Genomic DNA, 27,581 nt, shown 5'->3' with positions numbered 1-27,581 from the left:
ACATACCATGATACTGAACTCACAATACAATATTATTATACTCCAAGACATGATAAAAGGTCAACAAAAATGTAGTTGATTAAAATATAAAATTTGGTATTACATTGTGGGGTAAATGAATAGTCTTGGACAAAGTGCTGGAAACCCAATGCATAGGACAATAGAGACATCAGAATAAAAATATTAATAATCTGAAGCTGAAAATACAGAATTATTTTACACGACCATGCTTTCACTCTGACTAGATATATTTAAATAATGTAGGCCACTTTTTACTGGTAACATCGGACATTTGGAATTATCAGAACCCACAAATATTCCCCCATTGCATTATTATATATTACATTCAACATTATATATAGTAGTTTAATTTAATGTTGTACTGACACTAAAACTCTGTAAATTTGCATTTGTTCCTCACAGTAATTTTTATTTTGGGTGAACCATCCATGATACATGTTGCATTTTTGTATTGTGATATATTGTGATATATATTGTGACACGATATATTGTTACACCACTAACTGTACTTTGTCAGTGAGAGTCAGCAGAGACGTCAGGAATGATGCTGTTACCTGTATGGAGCCGCTGCTCAGACATAGAGTCAGTCCATCTCAGGATCCTCCCGTCTCCAGCTGAAGATGATGATGACACACCTGAGGAGAGGAGAGCATCAGGTGAGCGTTCTCATGTTCTCTCATAAGCTGGTGTGTTCCAAAAGAATGATAAAATTTGCATTTAGGAGATATGCATTCAAAACTTAAAGTCTCTCACTTCCGCTAAAATGGATCACATTTTTTTATGACATCACTGCGGACTTCAGCTTCTCATCACATCTTCTGTCCAATCAAATGCTCTCTAGAACCTAAACTCTGCCCCCTCTGCTATAAACACCACCTGGCCAAAGCGACTGGCGTTGACACATCACAGAGCTATATGGGCTGGAGATGTGTGTTCAGCTGCTCAAACGCTTCAGTTTTATTACGGTTTCCAATGAATTAAATGGCTAGAATTTATTCACATCTCTACAACTGAATCCAGTGTATCATCAGCGCTCGGATTCACTGCCATGGTGCTGTCAGTCTGTGAGGGAAACTAAACGTTTTTCGCTATTTGAAAAGGGGGAGGGGCCATTCAATGTCCCGCCTCTGCCTTAGCTTCCAGTTTCAGTGGAAATTATGTTAACGCATCAAAAAAAGCTGCACGTTCCAAGGCACTTCAGTGAGCCTTAAAGAAATTACTTTTTATACAATTCATGTACTTCATTATAAGAAGAATATTTAATACTTCTACAACCTGGGACAGAATTTAATGATAAGATAAACTCAAGCCTGCTGATGCTGGTCATTTCATCAAACCTCAGGATGGCCCGACTGGACAACATGTCATCATCATCATCACTAACACCTCAGTGTGAATCAGCCAGTCCTCACAGAATCAGCCTGTGCTGCGGGACTGGGGATGTGTGTTTGCTGCAGTGGGTTCTGGGAAGCTGCAGCGTTGGGTTAGATGGGACTGAATGTGAATGTGGAGTAATGAAAGATAAAGAAGACTGGCAATAATGATGAGTGAAGGAGATGAGCAGTGGGAGTCTCTGGCCTGAGGCTGGACAGAGTCTGTAAATCCCTGCTCAGTCTTCACAAGCACCACATTAAACCCCAAGTCCATCCGCAGACGCAGAGTTCACAGTTCTGGTGTTCGGGACATAAAACTGTGGGAAAAAGTTTTTTTTGAGGGAGGGGGGTACTGCTTTTATGTCCCCTCCAATATCAAGTATTGATATTTAAAAGTATGTTAAAGTGTACTTTTTGACCTGTTGAGGACAGAGTTTCTGCGGGTCTGAAGAAAACCAGCTCCACTCATTTCCAATCAGTCAATGTAAACGAAGTGTGTAAATAAGCCTGTACAGACCAAGCGGCAAACTGCCTGTCTCTCTCTTGAAACCAACAAGGAAGTGACTTAAACTGCAGTTCATCGACTGGCCACTCCAGACAGGCTCCAAAAGAGAGTCAATCCCATAAACCCCCATGTTAAAATGCCCAACTTTATAGCAGAAAGAAATGTGTTAACAGCCTGGTGCAAAAAGTGGTTTTGGTCTATAAAGCTAATTTTGCCCTTCATGACGACTGTGAGGGGGGATGAATGTTTTTATAACTCATCTGTTTAAATTATATTAAGCCTTAAAGTTCTGCATAATTAAGGGCATGGCCACTTGAGTGACAGTTGGATTGCCGCTGATGTCAATCCGCCTCTTTGCCCATTTATATGTTATCCGGGATTGACGCGCTGCCAAGATGGCGACAGCCGGCTCCGCCCACTTTGGGCTTCAAAAATGCTCTTTAGAAACAGTACGGTGACGTCACGCACACTACGCCCATATTTATTTACAGTCTCTGGTACAGACCTGCTGTATCCGAGCTGATGTACAGGTTCTGGATCAGGATAAACCAGAGAGAGAGAGAAGTGTTGAAGCTTCAGCTCAGTCCAGCTGTGGCTGGTCGAGCGCCCGACAGTGTTATCATTCAGTCTGTGTGTGTTATGAGGGGGATTTGCTGTGATTAATGCCGAGCACACAGGGGTTCATTGTTCTAGAATCAATTTGATTTCAGGGATTTCCATGTGTAAACAGGGTAAGCAGCACCAGGTGCATCCAGGTTGGAAAATACAAGCTTCATATGCTGTTTCTGCCCTCGGAGACATGGACTGCTGATCATGTTTAATGCATGTTTACTGGGGTCCATGCCTTCAGCTCCTGAGAAAGCTTCAGTCGCCACACACACCTGGGGCCTCATTTATAACCATTGCATACGCACAAAACAGGCCCTGAAAGATGCGTACGCCACTTCTGATGCATAAGTTGTAATTTATAAAAATAAACTTGACGGGAAAATTTGCGCACATGCACGCTAATTCAGACCCATGCGTACGAACGTTTTGGAGATGGAGCAGTTTGGCGCTACCGATGGTGAGCTGGAGTTAAATGTCTTTTTGGACACTTTTTAGAAAATTATACACAGAAATATAATACAAATATAATTTCACTCATCAAGCCTATCACTTGAAGCAATGTAATGTGACGGCACATCCGTATTTCATATTTTCCTAATGTCTTGTACCGTTAAACATGTTACCACATGGATGAATAATCATATGCAAATGATGTGCAGATGAGGATCTGCATAGTAAAACGAGGCTTTGTAAGCTCCATATATGGTTATTTCGGGGTGGAGACGCATGTGCGCACAATCTTCCGCTGACTGGGATTTATAAAGGGATTTCTGTGCAGGTTCTGGCGTACGAACGGTTTTATAAGTCTGAATATTTTTTGCCGTACACCATTTTTGGCTTTCGGGCGCACGTACACTTTTAGTGAGGATCCTACACACAGTTTTATAAGTGAGACCCTGCTCTGTATGTCCTCACACACAACTCATCCACTCTTACAGAAGAGGAGAGAGAAACGGAGAGAACCGGGTGAAAGGAGACACTGGCTAAACCCTTCAGGGAATATATTACTGAGCATTCATCAGGAACCGGAAACTAGTTTCTGTGGCACTTTAAACCTTTCAGATGTTCCTGCCGTCATCATGATCCCAGAGAACAATGTGACTGTGCTGCAGAACTGATTATAATAAAATACATTTCACAATCCCTGCATATGAACTGAGACGCAAACAAGATGCAGAACTGAGACTGAAGGAAGTCAGAAATTCATCAAACTGTGTCATGTTTCAGTATGAAAGACTCATATTACGATCATATACATGACATAGAGGATTTCTAGAAACACTGGTTATTAAAATCATGTCGTTTTTCAAATAACACTGAATTAATTTAATTATATTTATTAAATTACTTTCATTTTAAGGAGCATGGTGGAAGAACAATTCATTTCTAATATACTCAATATATTAAATAGTCAATAGGTTCAAATATTGTTAATATTTATTTTTGGTGGAAAATCAGTTGATGAAACTGTAGTTGTATCAGGGAATAAATACGTATAATTCATCTGAAGTAAAGATGTGATTATTTATTAGTGTGTTGGACTAATGAAATTCATCTCTTGAGTGGATTGAATTTCCTTGAATTCCTGTTTCTGTCAGTTCAATAAACATGGCAAATCAAACAAGACACTACACAGTCATTTGCTGAGCTTTCAGATCAGAGACGTGAAGTGAATGAGCAGCCGTCTGTTTCTTCTCCCGCTTTCAGTCTGATTCACTGACCAGTGGTGAAAAGTACTGCAGTAAATGTTATTACTGTATTTCTGTCTGGCTACTTTGTAGTTTGAGTATCAAAGATATTAGCAGCCTTTACTCTCTACTTGAATACATTTCTGAATAAGTATATGTCTTTACTCCAGTACATTTGTGATGCGGTTAGCGGTTACCCGTTACTGTTTTGCAAGGCCCCTGTCTTGTTCTGCAGAAGTTTATTCCTGCTAGAACAGAAGTGATGTCTCCATCTACAGGACACTGCAGGTACTGTATCTCTGAAATTCTGTTGCAGATCATATATGCAGTGTCACGCAGTGTGAACACCACAACAACATCCAGACACAGATTACAGACAGCGAGTCCTGTAGTCTGAACAGCACAGCGATCTGCAGATGTTTAAAGTCATGTAGTCTGACCAGCACAGCAATCTGAAGACATTAAAGTCCTGTAGTCTGAACAGCACAGTGATCTAAAGAGATGAAAGTCCTGTAGTCTGAACAGCACAGTGATCTGAAGAGTTTAAAGTCCTGTAGTCTGAACAGCACAGTGATCTGAAGAGTTTAAAGTCCTGTAGTCTGAACAGCACAGTGATCTGAAGAGTTTAAAGTCCTGTAGTCTGAACTGCACAGCGATCTGAAGACATTTAAAGTCCTGTAGTCTGAAGAGTTTAAAGTCCTGTAGTCTGAACAGCACAGTGATCTGAAGACATTAAAGTCCTGTAGTCTGAACAGTTTAAAGTCCTGTAGTCTGAACAGTTTAAAGTCTTGTAGTCTGACCAGCACAGCAATCTGAAGAGTTTAAAGTCCTGTAGTCTGAACAGTTTGAAGTCCTGTAGGCTGAACAGCACAGTGATCTGAAGACATTAAAGTCCTGTAGTCTGAACAGCACAGCGATCTGAAGATGCTTAAAGTCCTGTAGTCTGAACAGTTTAAAGTCCTGTAGTCTGAACAGCACAGCGATCTGAAGACATTTAAAGTCTTGTAGTTTGAACAGTTTAAAGTCCTGAAGTCTGAACAGCACAGTGAACTGAAGACATTAAAGTCCTGTAGTCTGAACAGTTTAAAGTCCTGAAGTCTGAACAGCACAGTGAACTGAAGACATTAAAGTCCTGTAGTTTGAACAGTTTAAAGTCCTGAAGTCTAAACAGCACAGCGATCTGAAGATGCTTAAAGTCCTGTAGTCTGAACAGTTTAAAGTCCTGTATTCCTGTAGTAAAACCTCATTATTCAATCTCATCCTAGACTTTGCATCGTCCTTCACCCAAATTGCCATATATCATTGTGAGACCACTGACAATATATATATGCATGTTAAAAGCTTTTTAGAGAGACCAAGCCTTAAATAATGATTCAACGAATTTGAGGCTGTAACTTTGCAATGATTTGCTGTCAAAACTTGTGTCACAGCCTGAGGAAACCTGAGGAGTTTCACTGGAGAATTACTATTGTTGTGAACCACAAATACATTCAGGTACTGCCATGAAACTGTATAAGTGTATTTGAACTGTGAAGCTACTTATGAAGCTTTGGGTCGACACCACCTAGTGGTCAAAAAGACAAACTACACAAATAGGCTTATATCTTTAGTACAATTTGTGTGATGATGACCATAAATATCACCTCTTTCTATTCCTTGAGTCCTACAGAATCCAATGATAGATAATCCTACTTTCCAACTCCTAGAACAGTTTGTCCAATCTTCACCAAATCTCACACAGATCATCAGATCAGACCATTCCTGAAAACGGTTTTAAAATGTTTTCTTATCTCAAACTCATGTCCTCGATGCTGTGATGGCCGTCCTCCTCTCTGAGCTCCTCATCTCAGCTCTGTTGTGCTTGTCCCAGTAACTGCATTTATAAATGTTGTTAGCCATCACTGCAGACATGTTATTTCTCAAACATACATCTCAAAACCTCAACATCACAACCTCTACTTGACATCTGTTCAGTCAGTGGTACTCGCGCTCTTAAGAGAAATGACCTCACATGAGACAAGCCTGAAAGTGGAAAATCTGTGGCAATTTGCCTCAGCACAAGCAGATTAGGCCGCATTAAAGCAATGCTTCACTCAAAACGAAAATCTGTCATTATTTACTCTTGTAGCGCTGTTTCCATGTCGTCTGAGGACATGTGATTACTTGTGGAAACCAAATGAAACATGCATTATTATTCACTGATGACTTTAGACACAGGCTACCATTACACAATACCATTGTGTAACCTGGGTCTGCTCCTCACACCAAGCATCACATGACTTCAGAAGACCCCGCACCGTTTCCAAGTGTGTGGACGCGGCGCTTTCTCCCCTCAGGACGAGCGGAATGCACATTTTGAATTATCTGGACGATTGGCTGATTTTAGCTCACTTAAGGGATGTGCTAATCAGTCACGTGGAAACGCTGCTTCGCCATCTGGATACGCTGGCACTGCGTGTGAATGTGCAGAAGAGCGAGTTTATTCCGAGTCAGACTATAACATATCTGGGCGTGTGTTTCGACTCGAGCCCACCTCTCTCAAGAGCGCATAGAGACCATTTCATCGACTCTGCGCCGTTTCAGACCGGGCAGGCCTGTTTCACTGAGGGAATCTCAGAGTCTTCTGGGGCTGATGGCGGCGGTTCTTCAGTGTGTCATCTGGGCCTTCTGCATTCTGCCGAGGGTTGCCGAGCGTGGTCTTCAGGTCACAAGCGCATCCCGGTCACTCACACTTGTGTCAGCGCTCTGAGACCGCGGTGCAACCCGGATATGTTCAGCCCAGGAGTGCCTTTGGGACTAGTGACACAACGCACCGTGATCTCGACAGATGCGCTGACCTCAGGCTGTGACATCACGTTGGCCGAAAGGCGTTCCCTCCGGTGAAGATTCTGCCTTTCGTGTTATGCAAAATCAGGGAGGAGAGAGTGTCAGTGATCCTCGTGGCCCCGAACTGGCCGAACCAGCCCTGGTTTGCGGACTTGAGAGAGTTAATGACCCAGGGCAAATCCTGCTGTCTCAGGCGAACGGCACGATACGGCCCGAGCCCCGAGCTGTGGACCCTTCATGTGTGGCCGCTTCAGGGACCTTACATGAGCGGGACACTCTGCCTTCACGAGTGCTGGGCACACTCGTCTTCTACTAGGCGCCTTTACGCTCTAAAATGGGGAGTTTTTGCAAAATGTTGCCAGGACAAGATATCGACGGTACCTACAGCACACACTGGATAGCAGGAGTTTGCCATTCACGCTGAAGATGTATGTGGCCACTATTGCTTCGTTTCATTCCCCGGATGATGGGCAATCGATCGGTGAGCACACTCTGGTGGCCAGATTTCTCAGGGGAGCGAGGAGATTATGTGTATGTGAATCGCTCGGCCGCCTTTCGTCAGTCGGACCAGCTTTACGTGTGCTTTGGTGGATGCACTAAGGGACGTACTGTCTCAAAACAGGGACTTTCTGATAGAGTTTTGGTTCCTTGCCACTGTTGCCTTGGCTTTTGGCTTGCTTAGTTGGGGACATTTAATATTCAACAACATTATTGATCTGCCTTACTTCAGGTGGACGATGATGCAATTTTCTTCTAGAAACAAACTTTGTTGTATTATTTTCATGTTATCAATGTAAAGCTGCTTTGATACAATCTGTATTGTAAAAAGTGCTATATAAATAAAGCTGACTTGACTTGACTTGACTTGACTTTCTCCTAGCGGTGCGGCGATTGCCTGACTATCTGTCAATTCCGTGGCTGGTGTAGCTTGACCCTGTTTATCCGGGCTTATCTTCACTACTCTCACGGCGGGATTTAATACAGTTCCCGCAGCGTTTGCTACGCAATGTAGAGTTACTGCTCTCGAAAGGGAACGTCTGCAGTTACTATTGTAACCTCGGTTCCCTGAGAGGCGAGACATTGCGTTAGCCGCTGTTTGATCATCTTCAGTCGTTATTCTGACACAATTCTTGCGTCTGTGCATTCTGCCCGCGAGCCTGGTCACCCTGGTAAATATGAATGGGAATATACTTCAGAGATATTTTACTCATAATAATTTCTAGTGGTGCCAATAATTGTGGCCAACATGCACTGGAGAAAAATCTTTATTTCATATTGTGAATTTTCTCCCATTTTCAATTATTTTACATCAATGAAAGGTTAGAATTTTTGTGAATGTTTTTAATGAAAGATCAAAAGGGTAAACAATGCAGATTTATTTTCCCAGCCGTGTTTGCTCATGTTTACCAGTGTTAGTGGAGGGCAGTATATGCGCTGATGATGGAGGAAGAGTTTATTAATATGATACAGCTCAGCTCCTGCTTCAGCTGTACTGTGGTAAACACAGGGCTTTATACTGAAATACAGCATGTGAAAGAGCCACAAGTGTTTAGAGAATTAGCCTAACATTACAGATGTGCAGACACCATCACACCCTACTGAAGGGGTCAGTGTGAATGAATGAACTCAAATTACAACAGCCTGAACGGTAATAGAGACAGAGCCGTCGGGTTCAGACAGGGCTGGGAACAGATGTGTGATATACAGTGTGTGTGAGTGTGTGTGAACACATCCTGCATGCTGTGTGTGATGTGTGTGCTGTGTGAGTGTGTATGTGAGTGTGTGTGCTGTGTGATGTGTGTGTGAACGCGTCCTGCATGCAGTGTGTGTGTGATGTGTGTGCTGTGAGTGTGTGTGAACGCGTCCTGCATGCAGTGTGTGATGTGTGTGCTGTGTGAGTGTGTGTGAACGCGTCCTGCATGCAGTGTGTGTGTGATGTGTGTGCTGTGTGAGTGTGTATGTGAGTGTGTGTGCTGTGTGATGTGTGTGTGAACGCGTCCTGCATGCAGTGTGTGTGTGATGTGTGTGCTGTGAGTGTGTGTGAACGCGTCCTGCATGCAGTGTGTGATGTGTGTGCTGTGTGAGTGTGTGTGAACGCGTCCTGCATGCAGTGTGTGTGTGATGTGTGTGCTGTGTGAGTGTGTATGTGAGTGTGTGTGCTGTGTGAGTGTGTGTGAACGCGTCCTGCATGCAGTGTGTGATGTGTGTGCTGTGTGAGTGTGTGTGAACGCGTCCTGCATGCAGTGTGTGATGTGTGTGCTGTGTGAGTGTGTGTGAACGCGTCCTGCATGCAGATGAAGCGCTGCGACTGAGAGCTGAACACGAGCACAGATTAAGGTCACGAAACCTCACATCTACTGCTTTCCAGGAAGGAAATTCTCAAATCTTCCTTATCCTGATCCGGCTATTATCACAGACGGAGAAATCCCAATAAGATATTTCCTGTGCTGGAAGTTCCTTTGTGGTTTGATATTATTGTTGGATCAGACAGCAATAATAGCATCTCTTCCGCTGTTATCTATCCTAGAGGAGCTCTCAGCTCTCTCTCTCTCTGTGTGTGTGTGTGTGTGTGTGTGTGTGTGTGTGTGTGTGTGTGTGTGTGTGTGTGTCACAGAGAGGAAAACACCTCTCGCACAGAGCTCAATATCCCACAATCCTCACAGTCTCTGAACACTAGATCGCAGTGGTGAGCGGCTCGTGTGGACTGATAAACACATCTCAGTCCATTACGATCAGCTGAGGAACTGTGTCTGTGTGTCCCAGAAGAGAGAGACTCACACTCGTCAGTTACACAGCACCTCTCTCGCTCTTACAGGGCTAATGCCAGCAGAAAACACCAGTGCTTGATGTAGGAGCACAATATGAAGATTAAAATGTGTGGATGCAACTTTCCATAAATATGTGGACTCTATCCATATAAATATATATATATATATATATATATATATATATATATATATATATATACACACACACACATATATATATATATACACACACACACATATATATATATATACACACACACACATATATATATATATACACACATATATATATATATATACATCCCCCCCACACACACACACACACACAAACTCGTGTTCTGAGGAGAGATGTTGCTTAAATAATGGTTAATGATGAAGACTTGACTCCGACTGGCTGGCCAACATCTCACTGAATCTCTCGCATCAAACCTGACTAACATGGCGGACGACGGGCACGAAGAAATGCTGATAATAGTGTTCGGACTGATATTCACAGAAAACTCAGGATAAAGGATAAAAGAACGGAAACCATAAGATTCTCACATTTTATTATACAAATATTCAGTCATTGTGACATGAATCACATTAGACATGATATTAGACAATTGTATTTATGGTTTTATAAATATGAAAGCTTTTCGTACATGAGGCCAGTGGAGAGTCTGTCTGCTGACCACTGATCTCTCTTTCTCTCACATCGTTATGCTTACAATTATCATCAGTAATAATGGGGGAAAAATAAAATTATGTGCGATACATTAAGCAGCATTCAAGAACACAGACACCCGATAGAGAGCGACGTCAAGATAGCGATAGATAGCGACTCACTTGTATTGATCTGCTTGCAGCTGTTCTCCCTGTTAAGCTAAACTTGAAATATTATATATATATTCATCATTGTTAAATAAAGAAAGAAGAAAGAGATTTGAGATCAACATGAAAGCAGCCTATATATAGTCCATCCTGGAAGCTGATTGGCGTGTGTGTGTGTGTGTGTGTGTGTGTGTGTGTGTGTGTGTGATCATCAGCATGCAGAGGATCTTAGGCTGCGTCTACACCTGGCATTAACATCCAACCAAAGATTTTCGATAAACTGCTTCGATGATGAAGAATCCAATGTGTCCGATGTGTCCATACCTAGGATATCCAGATCAACCAAAGGAGGGAGAGCATTTTCACATTTGGCTCCAAAACTCTGGAATAGTCTTCCTGATACTGTTCGTTGCTCGGACTCACTCTCCCAGTTTAAAACTAGATTAAAGACGCATCTTTTCAGCCAGGCATTCATATAATATTGTTAATCTCACAGTTTCAAACTACAATCCGGCCTCTAGTTCATAAATGCCAGAGGAGAACTGGCCCCCGACTGAGCCTGGGTTCTCCCAAGGTTTTTTTTTTTTTTTTTTCTCCATTAGGTCACCTGATGGAGTTTCAGGTCACCATTAGGTCACTTGATGGAGTTTTTCGGTTCCTTGCCACTGTTGCCTTTGGCTTGCTCAGTTGGGGATATTTTGGGGATATTTAATTTTATTCTATCAATCAATAAATTCCACTAGAAACAAACTTTGTTGTATTATTTTATTTTAATACTGTGAAGCTGCTTTGATACAATCTGTATTGTGAAAAGCGCTATACAAATATACTTGATTTGATTTGATTTGATTTGAGTTACTCCATGCGCCCTGAAGTGGACTGAAGCCTTTTTCAAGTTTGGCCAGACACTGAGTCTGAGGCGAAGATCCAGTTCACTGGCTCAATGATCTAGTCAGAGCCGGTCTATAATTAACTGTTGATTGACCAGATGAGCCAAGATCAGTGCTGTGAAAAGTAAGTTACTCATGCCGAATTTTATGAAAATCATATTCAGGTCATGACTGTGGGTTATTTGTAAAGTAAATCTGTGTTAAAGTGGGATCCGTCTAAACCCATAGTGTGAATGTGGACCTGTCATAGACTGTACAGTGGGTGACAACAAATGATGCTGTTTAAACCTTGTCATTTCAAATGAGAACATTCATATGTGACAAGAGCTGGACAATTGAGCCACAGTGAGCACATTTTAAAAAATGAGTTATTGTTATTTTCACATTGTCTGTTAAAACCCCTTCAACGAGGGTGATTTGCTGGAATCAGACAGAAAGGACTGAGCTGCCGCCGTTTGAAGTCGATTCTGAGAAAAATCCAGTTAAAGTTTTATGAAGGTTCCAAAACAAAATCACAGATAGAAACCATCCCTTAAAATCCCTGGTAACAACACCAGATCAGGCACACACCAAGTCTAAACCAAATATCTATACGAAAAATACATTTTCAGCTTTTTTTCAATGAAACCACAATTATGAATTGTAATTCTGTGTATATTGGTCAGAGAGTGTTTGTGCACGTGCTTCAGATCTGCCCGTCTGTGTCTGTGAAGCACAGAGACTCAAGCTGAGGTTAGCATCGGTCCAGTGCGCTCCTGCTTCAGTAACTACACCAGAAGCATGTTCCTCCATGAAGGCCTTCAGAAGAGCATCACTGCCGGCTCGTAAAGGTCTACATGGTTCATCGATCCATGTGTTCGTTTTGTGTATCTGTTGATATGTTTGTGGGTGTGGGATCTGAGTGTGTAGTGCTTGTTTGTTGCTTAGAAACCAGCTGATCAGTTAATCAGCCCGCACCTGCAGCTAGTTACTTCTGTTGTTAGCTGCCTATATCTAGCGGGAGTGATTATTGCTTGGTGTCGGTTCGTCACTCTATGCTCTCTTACCCAGTTCCAGTGCCTGAGTTCCTTAAGGAGTTATTTCCTCGATCTCGTCTGTGTTCCCAGACTTCGGGAGATCGTGTGGAGTTCTCTTCATTCCAGTTCCCGGTTGGCATCCACCTAGAATTATTCATATCACTCATCCTCTGCGCTGTATTTATATCCAGGGGCCCGTTCTTCGTACGTTGCTTAAAACATCCAAGATCAAATTACACATCCAAGATGATATCATCGTGCTAATCATGATCTGGCTAATTAGGTTCTTCGAACACACTTGCCGGATATGATTAGTATCGCTGGATTGAGTTATCTGAGATAGTTAAGCGTTCATGCGCTGGTTAAAAGGGGATATGTATCGATAGTAGAAACATTGATCAGCAACGCTGCTATTGGCTGCTCAGCGTGGCCAAAGAGCGCGCTCAGTTTTTCTCCTCAGCAGAGCAAGAACTAATAGTCGAAGTTTATTCGGAATTTTAATGTTTATATAAACTTCATCCAATAGCAGCATTCACTTCTTCAGGACCAGCGGTCAGCATAAGAGGACGCGAGGCAAGAGCGCGCTAGTGGTTTTTCAGAATACTCAGTTCTCCTGTTATTTCAGTGTTGTATTTGACTCAAGGTAAGACTATCTTCGATTCTCTGTTTATTTTTCATTTTTAACTTCATATAATTCTGTATTTTATTTAGACGCGTTGCTACATTAATCAACGGCTGCGCGTGGAAATTATTATTATTATTGCAGTTCTAATAGCACTTAAGTATTGACTCCTAGCAGTTTCGATTTGCCCCATTTTCGCTTTATTGACTTAATTGGCTGACTGAGACAGCTGTCCTCACTCAAGCGGTGAAAGCATTATATCTATATCTATGTAATTTGCGCGCTGTCGCGGAAGCGTCAGCGGAAGCGTTCAGCTCTCGTGTTCAGCCTCCTCGTGTGAAGACCGACTCGGGTAAAGACCAGCGACTCTACCTGCGCGACTCCACCGAGTAAGGACACCAGAAAGGCACTTAAGTATTTCGTTTTTCCCTTTCCCTTCCCGCTTTAATCTTATTTTACAACTTAATCAACATGTGTTTTCAAAACATTCCTGTTATCTCTCGGCAACGCCCCTTCATCACGCGCAAAAGGCAGCGCAATTCTGCTAATCTGCGTTCCATTCTCTCATCCTCACACACTCCTCTCTCTCTTTCCGTGGGTCTATGGAATTGTCAGTCAGCAGTCAATAAAGCTGACTTTATTCCAGCCTTTGCATCTCATTCTGCTCTTAGTATCCTGGGCTTGACTGAGACCTGGATTCGTCCAGAAGACTCTGCTACCCCTACTGCTCTCTCTAGCAACTTCTCCTTCTCTCACTCTCCTCGCCAGTCTGGTAGGGGTGGGGGTACAGGGCTTCTCGTTTCTAACAACTGGAAATACTCAGCGCTCTCCTCTCTATGCAACAACAACTCATTTGAATATCATGCTATTACACTTACAACTCCCAATACGATCCATATTGTAGTCATTTATCGCCCCCAGGTCAGCTGGGTAACTTCGTAGAGGAGCTGGATGTGCTGCTGTCCTCTTTCCCTGAGGACGGCACCCCACTTCTAGTCTTTGGTGACTTCAACATCCATCTCGAAAAGCCGCATGCAACAGACTTCATCTCTCTCCTAGCCTCTTTCGATCTCAAACGACTCATCACCACAGGTACTCACAAATCAGGCAACCAACTGGACCTGGTTTACACATGCAACTGCATCACAGACAACATCTTGGTGAGACCTCTCCATGTTTCAGATCATTTCCTCATTACTTTCAGTCTACAACTCTCTACCCCTGCACCTCCAACCCCCCCACCAGTCACTTTCAGGCGAAACCTGCGCTCACTTTCCCCCTCCCATCTTTCCTCTGCCGTGTCATCTTCTCTTCCCCCACCCTCACAATTCTCATCTCTGGATGTGAATACCGCAACGGATACCTTATGCTCCACTCTAACCTCTTCTCTAGACAATATCTGCCCTCTCTCCTCCAGGCCAGCACGCGCTACTCCCTCCAACCCCTGGTTATCTGAGGTTCTTCGTGAACATCGGACCAAACTCAGGGCAGCGGAGAGGAAATGGCGCAAATCAAAAGACACATCTGACCTGAGTATGTACAAATCTCTCCTCTCTTCCTTTTCTGTTGATGTTCATGCTGCAAAATCTTTATACTTCCACAACAAGATCAACAGCTCCTCCAACACACGATCACTCTTCAAGACATTCAACTCTCTCCTCTGTCCACCTCCATCACCACCCACCTCCTTTTTAACTGCTGGCGATTTTGCTAACTTCACCTGCAGCTCAACCTGGTAAAGACTGAGCTTCTCGTCCTCCCTGCCAATCCGCCTCTACAGCACGACTTCACCATCCAGCTAGAGTCATCATCAATCACCCCATCAAGGTCGGTCTGAAATCTTGGAGTAACGTTTGATGACCAGCTGACCTTCACAGATCACATTTCAAAGACAGCTCGATCATGCAGGTTTGCACTGCACAACATCAGGAAGATCAGGCCTTTCCTAACTGAGCATGCAACACAACTTCTCGTCCAGGCCCTGGTCATCTCTAGGCTTGACTACTGCAATGCTCTTCTGGCTGGACTTCCATCATGTGCAACTAAACCTCTACAGATGATCCAGAATGCTGCAGCTCGTCTTGTCTTCAACGAGCCCAAAAGGGCCCACGTCACTCCTCTGTTCACCTCTCTGCACTGGCTACCTCTCACTGCTCGCATCAAGTTCAAGGCATTGACGCTTGCTTACAGATCTATCACAGGCTCAGCTTCCTCCTACTTTCACTCACTCCTACGAGTCTACATCCCTACCAGAAGCCTACGATCGGTCAATGAGCGACGTCTCGTGGTTCCATCACAGAGAGCCACAAAATCACTTTCCAGAACATTCTCATTCACAGTTCCCTGCTGGTGGAACGCTCTCCCCACCCTCATCCGGAATGCAGAATCCCTGACAACCTTCAAAAGACAGCTGAAAACCCATCTCTTCCGTGAGCACTTAACCGCATAAATAAATAATAAAAAAAAATCCTCCCCCTTTCCCTCTAAAACCTCACTTATCGGGCTTATGCTACTCTGAATAATGCCTGAACTTCGTATCTTGAGCACTTCTTGTGTTGTTTTCATTTTTGCCTCTTCATGATGACTCGCTTAATCTAGTCCTAATTTGTAAGTCGCTTTGGATAAAAGCGTCTGCTAAATGACTAAATGTAAATGTTTAATCAAAATGCCAGGGAACACCTCAAAGTCTGCAAAAGCCAGGAGAGAGGGCTGGCAAAAAGTAGCAGACAATTTAAATCCGTTAGAAGTGGCCATGTTAGATGTTTTTATCGCTTATTAGCCTATATTTTTGTATTTTAATAATTGCATAATTACTTTGTTCATTGTAATGTCAGAGTCACCACACGAGAACATGGGAACAAATAAAAGTGAAGTACAAAAATATTCTACATAATGGTAATTTTTAGTTATATTATAGTCTCTTTTATAAAAGGCACTGTTGAATAAATGGTTGTCGGTTTATAAAAGCAACCAAGAAAAAGACTGAAAAAAAAGAAAAGATCTTAGTACCCTACACTGTAAAATCATTTTTGCTGCATTAAATTAAGGCCGTATAGTAATTTCAACTGTTAAATCTTGAGTAATGATGAATTGCTTTGACTTGTGAAAGTGAAAACTGATAAACTTATGTTAATGTTAAACATATTTTGCCATGAGTTATTGAGTTAATGACATTGTGTTTTCTTCTTTTGTGCACTTTTACATAATACACCAACACTGTTCCCAAGAAAGTGGTGGCTGAAATATGTGCAGTAAGTGGACATTTTCTAACTTTCCAAAGGAAAGAAAGTATAAGACTTTGTAATGTCTATTTGTTTCCATTGCACTGGACAGTGAATAAACCCTCTCAGATAACTGTCATATGGAGGAACTAGCCTATCTTGGAAGAAATGCAATTAATTACAGCAAATTGTGCAATTAATTAGTTAATTTTTTTTAATCGATTCCCAGCCCTAATATATATATTTAGGGGTGTAACGGTTCACAAAATTCACGGTTCGGTTCGATACGATACACTTGTGTCACGGTTCGGTTCGGTATGTTTTTGATACAGCAAAAAGAAAGAAATGCCAGAGAAATTTCCTTGATTTACTTTTTTTAATTATTTTTTATATTAAAACTAACATCATAAAGTATGATTTTTTTTTTTTACTTTGAGCAATTCTAGAGCTATAATTCACTCTTCTTATGAGCATATAAAACAAAACAGCTCCTTGGAAAAAATTAAATGTAATATTGTAGTAGTTATAAACAGGTTTATTTTATTTCAGATTAACATTTGAGGGCAGCAATTGTATTCATAATGTCAAAATAAAACCGACGTAATGTTACTTGAAGGCATTATAGCCTACTATTCCTGCCAAACTTCCATGGTTGCAGTTAGTGTTACTACAGTAAATCCACGGTGAATGTTGCTGATCTGTGGACACTGGATAGTTCATTCATGGGCATGGCACAATGTTTCTTCCAGGTTTCCACGTCAGTGCTGTTTGATCCGTTAATAACGGAGAAATGTGAATGTTTGTCACTAGATCTCGCAGCGATGTTATTACTTCTGTGGCGAATTCAAATGCTTTCTTCACTGGATCTCTTATTAGCGCTGTGTAGTAACAGTGTCGCATGATCACGATCGGCTCGTGCTGCACTGGTCCAAACTGATAAACGGTCCTTCAACCACACAATAGCGAGCAGTTTCGTTCCGCTTGCATTATGTTTGCCATTTGATGTTGGGCAATGTTGTGGTCGCGCCGGTGTCTTACATTATGAGCACCTACATTTGAAACAACGAAATTGTAATTGAAATCGGCATTGTAAGCATATGATTTTTTAAAAACTTTGAAAAATTATTTTTATATAAAATTATTAGTGGAACATTTTATGCATCTTTATTCACCTCAAAGCATATCCGCTCCCGCGCCCTGTTTACATGAAATAAGCCTCTGCTCACGAGCAGGTTTAAGATTGCACACCTGTTGCTATGACAGCAAGTCCAGGATGAGCGTTGAAGAACCAAACAATCCAAGATCATGCCAAATCGCCAATAATCAAATCCAGATGAGTTAGCGATGTACGAAGAACGAGCCCCTGATCGCCCGCCTGCTATACGTGGTGTTTTGAGTTATTCATCTGTTCAACCTGCCTTCAATAAACTGTTTGCTTGCATTCGGATCTACGACTCTCATTCTGACACTACAGCTCTGGAGGATCCTAACTAAAAGTGCACGTGCGCCCGAAAGCCAAAAATCATTCAGACTTATAAAAGCATGCGTACGCCAGAACCTGCGCAAAATTCCCTTCATAAACCCCAGTCAGCAGAAGATTGTGAACATGCGTCTCCTCCCAGAAATAACCATATATGAGCTTACAACGCCTCGTTTTACTATGCAGATCTCATCTGATTTGCACAGTCGGACATTTTCTATTTTAGATACACAGCACAACACTGTCCCACGGAGACTTGTGTCTCTTACACCTTATCCTGAAACCCCGCTTGCACTGGAACCTTCAAGCCATGTTTCTGTGCAGAATAGCACTTGGGTATCAGCATCTTCTGTGCCCTGGGAGAAACACATGGAGGTTTGAGAAGGTGTCTTGCATAAAGGAAACGACCCTAAGCTGCAGACAGACGCATATGGCGAGAGTCAGACAGGTTTGCTTGAACTCGTTCAGGCAGTGGAGTTAGGATCTATCTAACTATCTATCTATCTTTTAAAAATGAGGTTGTTAATTTTCCAGATGTTACGGTTTGTGTTAATGAAAATAAATGTACATTTTGCGTCTTAATTCAAGCTATAAAAAAAGATCACCCCCGGGGGTGCTACTCCACAAACCACCAACAGAGCATATCAAATATCAAAAATACAAATATTTATGTAAAAGTGTAACGTCTCAGGGTAGAAGAAGATGAAGCTCCAGGCAGAGATCCAAAACACTCAATATTTATTCAAACTGAAGAATACTCGAAACAGTGTGCGTGCACAGACAGAGTGCTAACTACACAAACATTGACCGACAACTGAAAGAGTGAAAACCAGGAACTTAAATACACAGAGAAAATGACAAGACAACAGGTGAAGGAGATGATGATGATGGAACACAGGTGATGGTGATGATCATGACGATGTGCAGGTGAAGGTGATGATGACAGAGGATTCTGGGTAGTGTAGTGCTGACAGGACGATGACAGACGGTGAATGTGGCACTATAACTTTGACTCACAATAGTCACATCCATGTGATCGGCCTCTTACAACGAACACACTGCTGAAGTTTCATCAAGATCAGATAATGAATGCAGAAGTAATAACACACTTCCTGTGTCCCATTATTCACCATAAATTAGTTTCCTCGAAACCGTTCGAGATATCAAAAATCCTTCATTCACACTGAGTTTGGTGGCGATCGGATGAATTCCCTAGGAGGAGTATTTTACATTCCATTGTATGCGTTTTCCAAACAATGTATAATAACCGACTTCCTGTTGGGCTGGTGTAAAACTTAGAGCACGAAAGTTGTTCGGCCCGATGAGATCTATATGTGTACCGAGTTTCATATTATTACATGCCAGCGTGTTTAATTTATGGACCAAGTTTTCGGACACCATTCCAGGGGGTGCTGTCGAGCCCTCCTGCCACGTCCGGGTACCAGCTTCAGCCCGGCCCTGATGGCCGCAGGTTCTGACGTGTGTGCCAAATTTTAGTTTGTTTGTTTTTGAGCATGTTAAGGGCCCCAAAAGTTGCAAAAAGGCAGAAAAAAATAAATAAAAATAATAATCCTTCCGGAAACATCCTTCAGGGCTTGGTCCCTAAAAATGTAAGTAAATGTTGAAACTAAGAAACTAACAATGAACAATACTTCTACAACATTTATTTACCTTTAAGTTAATGCTAAAAATGGAATCTTATTGTAAAGTGTTACCATTTCATTTAAATCCAGAGAGTCATGCTTAAAGATGGCTCTCTTTAAATATCTGCAAAGGCCAGAGCATTAAAATGACATGAATGTATATTACATGTATAGTCTCTCACTTCATTTGCTTCTATATTAGAACACTTGATGATTATCTGATCAAAATAACAGCATGTATTGCAGAAAAAAAAAAAACTGCGTTTCTGATTTCTGTCGGCAACATGGAACTCTCTGGAAGACACGGCGGCACTTGATCCATTAATACTAACACTTTCTCTTATATTCTATATCTATTTATTAAAAAAAAGAAAAAAGGAAAAAAAATACATGTACTGCGTTAGATTATACTGGGAAGGGTCACAGCACTTGCATATTGTTGTTCTATTGTTAGTTTCACTGCTTCTGTTGTTCTCATTTGTAAGTCGCTTTGGATAAAAGCGTCTGCTAAATTAATAAATGTAAATGTAAAATGTACATGAACATATCAGTGTTTAGAAATCAATCACGTCACTAGCTTTAAATATGCAACTTCGCCAGCTAATGAATACATAAAAGTGACCAGCTGGATATAAACAAATGCAAATAGATGGTAACAATTACGACATTAAACATTTGAGTCAGGTTTGCGTGTGGTTTTGTCACATTGTTTTAACCGCTTGAGGAAGCCAGTACTAATGTTAGTTCTCTCAGCCTCGATGACAAACACACTGTTCTTTCTCTGCTAATGCAGCATCGAGTCAACAGATTAATTACTTTATAATGATTAATGTGCTTTATTAAATGTGTAGTTAAATGTGCTTTATGTACTAATAAACAGCCAATATCATAGTACAATGCATGATAATAAGCAACTAATTAACAATGAGAATTGAACCCTAAAATAAAGTGTTATCAAACTCTTTTACTAGCGCTTTTACAGAGGCTGTTAAAAAAACAAAAAGTTGCCTTGATTCCAAACACTACACTGTAACTAATGAAGTCCCTGTTTCTGGACAAATCAAACGATCTACAGGAGTGCAAAAGCCCGGAGAGAGCGAGACACAGGCAGGACACCAAAGAAGAGATGATCCCGAATCATGGGAAAACAATCATGGACTCTCTCATCAGGATTTCCATTCTGCACAAACGCTCCTCCTGACTCCTCATGACTCCTCCTGGCTCCTCCTGACTCCTCCTGACTCCCCCTGACTGCTCCTGACTCCTCCTAACTTCTCCTGGCTCCTCCTGGATCCTCCTGACTCCTCCTGGCTCCTCCTGACTCCTCCTGGCTCTTCCTGACTCCTCCTGGCTCCTCCTGGCTCCTCCTGGATCCTCCTGGCTCCCCCTGGCTCCTCCTGGCTCTTCCTGACTCCTCCTGGCTCCTCCTGACTCCTCCTGGCTCTTCCTGACTCCTTCTGGCTCTTCCTTGCTCCTCCTGGCTCCTCCTGGCTCCTCCTGACTCCTCCTGGCTCCTCCTGGCTCCTCCTGACTCCTCCTTGCTCCTCCTGGCTCCTCCTGACTCCTCCTGGCTCCTCCTGGCTCCTCCTGGCTCCTTCTGGCTCCTCCTGACTCCTCCTGACTCCTCCTGGCTCTTCCTGACTCCTCCTGAGTCTCGTTAGATTCTGCCTAAAAAAATGTTTCCGTCTGAAAGTGGAAGCGCTTCAAATCTCTTCCCACGTTTACATCAGCATCTCTGAGCTTCCCAACAGCCTCCAGAACACCGGCTCATCAGCTGCTTCATCTGGGATACATGTGTGGTTGTGAATGTAACAATGTTTTCCTTATTTAAAGTAAAGATATTACGTGCAATAGTTTTAACTGCATGCGTCCAATAGTTAGAAATAAACACTGTGTCAGCTGACCTGGACGTGTGTAAAGTTCTGTTGACCTGGAAAACATCTCTATCTTCGGACTACAGGGTAACAGGTGAAGCTCGTGACTGAATGTGCCGAGTGTCTCTGTGCCGTCTGGAAGACACAGAACGATCCTGCCATTCAGCCTTTCCCAATTCGATCCATAAAACAGCTTCACTACTGACTAGCTGCGCTAAAGAAGTTAGCTACTGCTGAACTAATAGATGCGACACTTTTAATGGCGCTACGACCCACCAATGCAAATCATTAACAGTGAAAAACGTCTCTGGTGCATCATTAAATCAATATTAATTTGTCATCCATCAGTGGATATTTGTTCCAGAACTCAAGAATATCAGTTGTGCTGTAGGTCTCAACACTGTAAAGGATATAGTTCACGTCTACAGTTAATCTGGCATTAGAGTGATGGCTATAAACTCATCTCAGCTATAGTGGCCATGTGCGTGCGTGTGTGTGTGTGTGTGTGTGTGTGTGCGCTGGATTCATGACTTCATTATGCTGATACTCAATCCTGTCCAGTGGAAGCAGCTGACAGGATTACACTGAGGTCTGATCTCATATCTCATAATAGTAGTAATGTTTACTACTGTTACTGTTCCTCAGTGAAACTCTGAAGGGTCTTTATCAGTGGACAGTTATACAAACACAGTCGCTGTATTAAAGAACTAGTGTCTTCAGAACGGATCTGACCAGCTAGCAGTTCATCCAGGGATTATTCAGTCAATCACTATAGCATTCAACTTTTACATGTTACTGACTTAAAGTTATCAACGGTCTAAGTCTAAACAAGTCTTTTTAGTCTAATCTATTTTCAGAAATCTTGAGTTATCGCTTCAGTGATGTAAAGACCATGGCATGGACTTCAGAATCTGAGCTCTGACAGATGGAAAGATGTGTGGAGTTTGACAGTCATGGCAGAGCTTGACAATAGACGTGTCACACACACTCGGGCCGTATTTATGTAGCACTTTATTCCCTTAACAGGACTCTAACATGTGTTTGGTTCACCGCTGGAGTGTTTCAGGGATGTTGCTCGTAGAGTTTTTCACAGATCAGCATTTAAACAGCTCTTCACACTCATGCCGGAGTGATTATTGGAGGGGTTTTTCCACCAAGGCTTTAGCAATTGTATATATTTTGTGTTGGGTGTTGTTTTTTTTTATTTTTATTACTAACTGTATATGTTTCTTTAATAATGTTTTAACTTTTTTATTAGTAAGGCTGGTTAGACTACTTTTTGCTGTGGTAAATTGGAATCGACTGTCAAACCGCAATTTAAATGTTGTAACAGCCTTATTAGAATAATAAGAATAAACGACACTTTGGGGAATGAATGCCCACTAGGCCACGCACCGAAAAAGGCCTGCCCTAGAGTGAAACTGATCTCAGACACTCAGCTAGGACTAGAGCATATGTGCGCCAGGCGTACTAGGGAGGTGCAGACTATAAAACCTGATAAAATGTGCTGGGTAGCCCAACCAGCTGCCTCACCGATCTCCTAGAGGGGCACTCCCGAGAAGAGGGCTCTTGAGGACACCATGCCTCTAGTAGAATGAGCCCTTACGGCCAAAGGTGAAGGCAAATTGCGCACCTTGTAGGCCTACTTATGGTTAGAGAACCAGCAGATAACTACAGGAGGGTTAGAGAACCAGCAGATAACTACAGGGGGTTAGAGAACCAGCAGATAACTACAGGGGGTTAGAGAACCAGCAGAGCACTACAGGAGGGTTAGAGAACCAGCAGAGCACTACAGGAGGATTAGAGAACCAGCCGAGAACTACAGGAGGGTTAGAGAACCAGCACTACAGGAGGATTAGAGAACCAGCAGAGAACTACAGGAGGGTTAGAGAACCAGCAGAGCACTACAGGAGGGTTAGAGAACCAGCAGAGCACTACAGGAGGGTTAGAGAACCAGCAGAGAACTACAGGAGGGTTAGAGAACCAGCAGAGAACTACAGGAGGGTTAGAGAACCAGCAGATAACTACAGGGGGTTAGAGAACCAGCAGAGAACTACAGGAGGGTTAGAGAACTACAGGAGGGTTAGAGAACCAGCAGAGAACTACACGAGGGTTAGAGAACCAGCACTACAGGAGGATTAGAGAACCAGCAGAGAACTACAGGAGGATTAGAGAACCAGCACTACAGGAGGGTTAGAGAACCAGCACTACAGGAGGGTTAGAGAACCAGCAGAGAACTACAGGAGGGTTAGAGAACCAGCAGATAACTACAGGGGGTTAGAGAACCAGCAGAGAACTACAGGAGGGTTAGAGAACTACAGGAGGGTTAGAGAACCAGCAGAGAACTACACGAGGGTTAGAGAACCAGCACTACAGGAGGATTAGAGAACCAGCAGAGAACTACAGGAGGGTTAGAGAACCAGCAGAGAACTACAGGAGGGTTAGAGAACCAGCAGAGAACTACAGGAACCAGCAGAGAACTACAGGAGGGTTAGAGAACCAGCAGAGAACTACAGGAGGGTTAGAGAACCAGCAGAGAACTACAGGAGGATTAAAGAACCAGCAGAGAACTACAGGGGGTTAGAGAACTACAGGAGGGTTAGAGAACCAGCAGAGAACTACAGGCGGGTTAGAGAACCAACAGAGAACTACAGGAGGGTTAGAGAACCAGCAGAGCACTACAGGGGGTTAGAGAACCAGCAGAGAGCTACAGGGGGTTAGAGAACCAGCAGATCATATCAGGAGGGTTAGAGAACCAGCAGAGCACTACAGGAGGGTTAGAGAACCAACAGAGAACTACAGGAGGGTTAGAGAAGCAGCAGAGAGCTACAGGGGGTTAGAGAACCAGCAGAGCACTACAGGAGGGTTAGAGAACCAGCAGAGCACTACAGGAGGATTAGAGAACCAGCCGAGAACTACAGGAGGGTTAGAGAACCAGCAGAGAACTACAGGCGGGTTAGAGAACCAGCAGAGAACTACAGGAGGGTTAGAGAACCAGCAGAGCACTACAGGAGGGTTAGAGAACCAGCAGAGAACTACAGGAGGGTTAGAGAACCAGCAGAGAACTACAGGCGGGTTAGAGAACCAGCAGAGAACTACAGGCGGTTAGAAAACTACAGGAGGGTTAGAGAACCAGCAGAGAACTACAGGGGGTTAGAGAACTACAGGAGGGTTAGAGAACCAGCAGAGCACTACAGGGGGTTAGAGAACCAGCAGAGAACTACAGGAGGGTTAGAGAACCAGCAGAGAACTACAGGGGGTTAGAGAACTACAGGAGGGTTAGAGAACCAGCAGAGAACTACACGAGGGTTAGAGAACCAGCACTACAGGAGGATTAGAGAACCAGCAGAGAACTACAGGAGGATTAGAGAACCAGCACTACAGGAGGGTTAGAGAACCAGCACTACAGGAGGGTTAGAGAACCAGCAGAGAACTACAGGAGGGTTAGAGAAGCAGCAGAGAGCTACAGGGGGTTAGAGAACCAGCAGAGCACTACAGGAGGGTTAGAGAACCAACAGAGAACTACAGGAGGGTTAGAGAAGCAGCAGAGAGCTACAGGGGGTTAGAGAAGCAGCAGAGAGCTACAGGGGGTTAGAGAACCAGCAGAGCACTACAGGAGGGTTAGAGAACCAGCAGAGCACTACAGGAGGATTAGAGAACCAGCCGAGAACTACAGGAGGGTTAGAGAACCAGCAGAGAACTACAGGCGGGTTAGAGAACCAGCAGAGAACTACAGGCGGGTTAGAGAACCAGCAGAGAACTACAGGAGGGTTAGAGAACCAGCAGAGCACTACAGGAGGGTTAGAGAACCAGCAGAGAACTACAGGCGGGTTAGAGAACCAGCAGAGAACTACAGGCGGGTTAGAGAACCAGCAGAGAACTACAGGGGGTTAGAAAACTACAGGAGGGTTAGAGAACCAGCAGAGAACTACAGGGGGTTAGAGAACTACAGGAGGGTTAGAGAACCAGCAGAGCACTACAGGGGGTTAGAGAACCAGCAGAGAACTACAGGAGGGTTAGAGAACCAGCAGAGAACTACAGGGGGTTAGAGAACTACAGGGGGGTTAGAGAACTACAGGAGGGTTAGAGAACCAGCAGAGAACTACAGGGGGTTAGAGAACTACAGGAGGGTTAGAGAACCAGCAGAGCACTACAGGGGGTTAGAGAACCAGCAGAGAACTACAGGAGGGTTAGAGAACCAGCAGAGCACTACAGGGGGTTAGAGAACCAGCAGAGCACTACAGGGGGTTAGAGAACTACAGGAGGGTTAGAGAACCAGCAGAGCACTACAGGAGGGTTAGAGAACCAGCAGAGAACTACAGGAGGGTTAGAGAACCAGCAGAGAACTACAGGCGGGTTAGAGAACCAGCAGAGAACTACAGGGGGTTAGAGAACCAGCAGAGAACTACAGGAGGTTAGAGAACCAGCAGAGAACTACAGGGGGTTAGAGAACTACAGGAGGGTTAGAGAACCAGCAGAGAACTACAGGAGGTTAGAGAACCAGCAGAGAACTACAGGAGGGTTAGAGAACCAGCAGAGCACTACAGGCGGGTTAGAGAACTAGCAGAGAACTACAGGGGGTTAGAGAACTACAGGAGGTTAGAGAACCAGCAGAGAACTACAGGGGGTTAGAGGACTACAGGAGGTCATTCATGCTGTGAGACGTCACCACTCATCTGTCTTGTGCCGAGGTCTCGTTAGCCATTCATCTAGGAATTAGGTCACTACACCCATTATATAGCTCTACTTAATTATCAGACATAAAATATGCATTACTGCTTTTATTGATTGACCGGTTTTTATTTATATTTTACTTGGCAATCTGTTTATTTATTATATGTGTATAGCATGTCTTGTGTGTACCGTGAGTACTTTACTGTCTTCATGTATTGCTGCTAATGCACTTTTCCCAATTGGGATCAATAAAGTAGTACTACTACTACACTAATTTGAATTGACAAAATCCAAAAAAGTTTTACATTTTTGGAAGCGAATAAAACTCAAAAAAGCCCATACAAAAAAGATTTGAGTTTCTTAGGAAAAGGACAAACCTGTCAGGACAGCTGAAAAAGAAACAGAGTTGACATCAGCGCTAGTATTTGAAGAATGATTAAATAACTGTGAAGTAGTTTGTTGTAAGTGCATGTGTTCCTGTCTCCAGCACTGAGACTCATAATCCTGAGCTGCTGATCCTGACACCAAACGTCACGTGACCCAGAAACCAAAGCTGACGGAGAATTCATAAATGCAATAAAACTGATGAGTGCAGTCATGAAATAATCCTCTCGAGTTTGTGCGGGTCTGCAGCGCATACAGAAGAGCCGAGATCACACACACAGAGCAGCTTCTGTGAGAAAGAGCTGGTAAAGCATCACACACACACACTGTGCCTGGGGCTTATACAACACTGACTCACACACACATACTCATAAATACACACAATCAGCACGCTGTGACGCTATCATATAAAGGTTTATGATCAGTGATCACTGAATGACTTCTCTCTAAGATGAAGAGCGCCGCTCATCTTCATTGTACTTTGAAATTCTGAACACTGCAAAAACCGCATGCAGGATTCTTCAGCTTTAGCAGGAAGTGTGTTTCTCTCTCGCGGATGTGGAGCGAACCCTGAACATCTGTGAGATTCTCACTGGTCAACAGAAGCATCTGTCAAAACCATTCAACGTTCGGTCTAATAATGTCAAAATACTGGTACTGTGCGAACATTGCAAAGGTCTTGCTATAGAACTTATATGAGATTGAAATGTAAGCAACGAATCAAATATTACACCCAGATTTCTAACGTTATGAGATGGAATTAATGTGGTTTAAAATTAATGTTTTCAATTTTAGGAAGTTGCTATGCAACCAGATTTTAATGTCAGCAATACAGGTCCAGATGAAGAGCAGAGATGGAGCGAGCTGATATGGAAATGTGCAGGTAATCAGCATAATAATGATGCTTAATTAAAACTGAGACCATGACTACAGATAATGTGGCCAAGAGGTAATAGATAAATATTGAACAGAAGTGGTCCAAGAACAGAGCCTTGAGGCACACCATAGAGAGAGAACACAGAAGATCTGAAGTTATGGACTGTGATAAAACTCTCTTGAGAATAACGTTGATTAGTTCACCTCCCGAATTAGTTCATAATTCCCGTCTTTACAGACATTCAGGTAGTAAGGTTTTACTCTTACAGTTAGTACAGGGATTCCCAAAGTGTGGTAC

General features: G+C 43.0%; 2 protein-coding genes across 3 annotated transcripts in view; one reads left to right on the top strand and one right to left on the bottom strand.

Moving 5' to 3' along the window:
• Positions 1-27,581, bottom strand: part of lrfn2b (leucine rich repeat and fibronectin type III domain containing 2b) — a 110,325-nt gene that overhangs the window by 36,353 nt on the left and 46,391 nt on the right. Inside the window, exon 2 of one of the 2 annotated variants that reach the window (XM_084091608.1) lies at positions 576-656. The exons of the other annotated variant lie outside the window; for it this stretch is intronic. The gene's annotated coding sequence lies outside the window, so the exon portion shown is untranslated. The remainder of the gene's footprint in view (positions 1-575; positions 657-27,581) is intronic. 2 annotated transcript variants of the gene reach the window in all.
• The window catches only part of rpf2 (ribosome production factor 2 homolog), a 223,885-nt gene that overhangs the window by 196,049 nt on the left and 255 nt on the right, over positions 1-27,581 (top strand). The window lies entirely within an intron of this gene.

Source organism: Abramis brama, assembly GCF_963993115.1.
Source record: "Abramis brama genome assembly, chromosome: 18".
NCBI classification, from domain to species: Eukaryota; Metazoa; Chordata; class Actinopteri; order Cypriniformes; family Leuciscidae; genus Abramis; species Abramis brama.
This window is presented reverse-complemented; position numbering and strand designations above follow the sequence as displayed.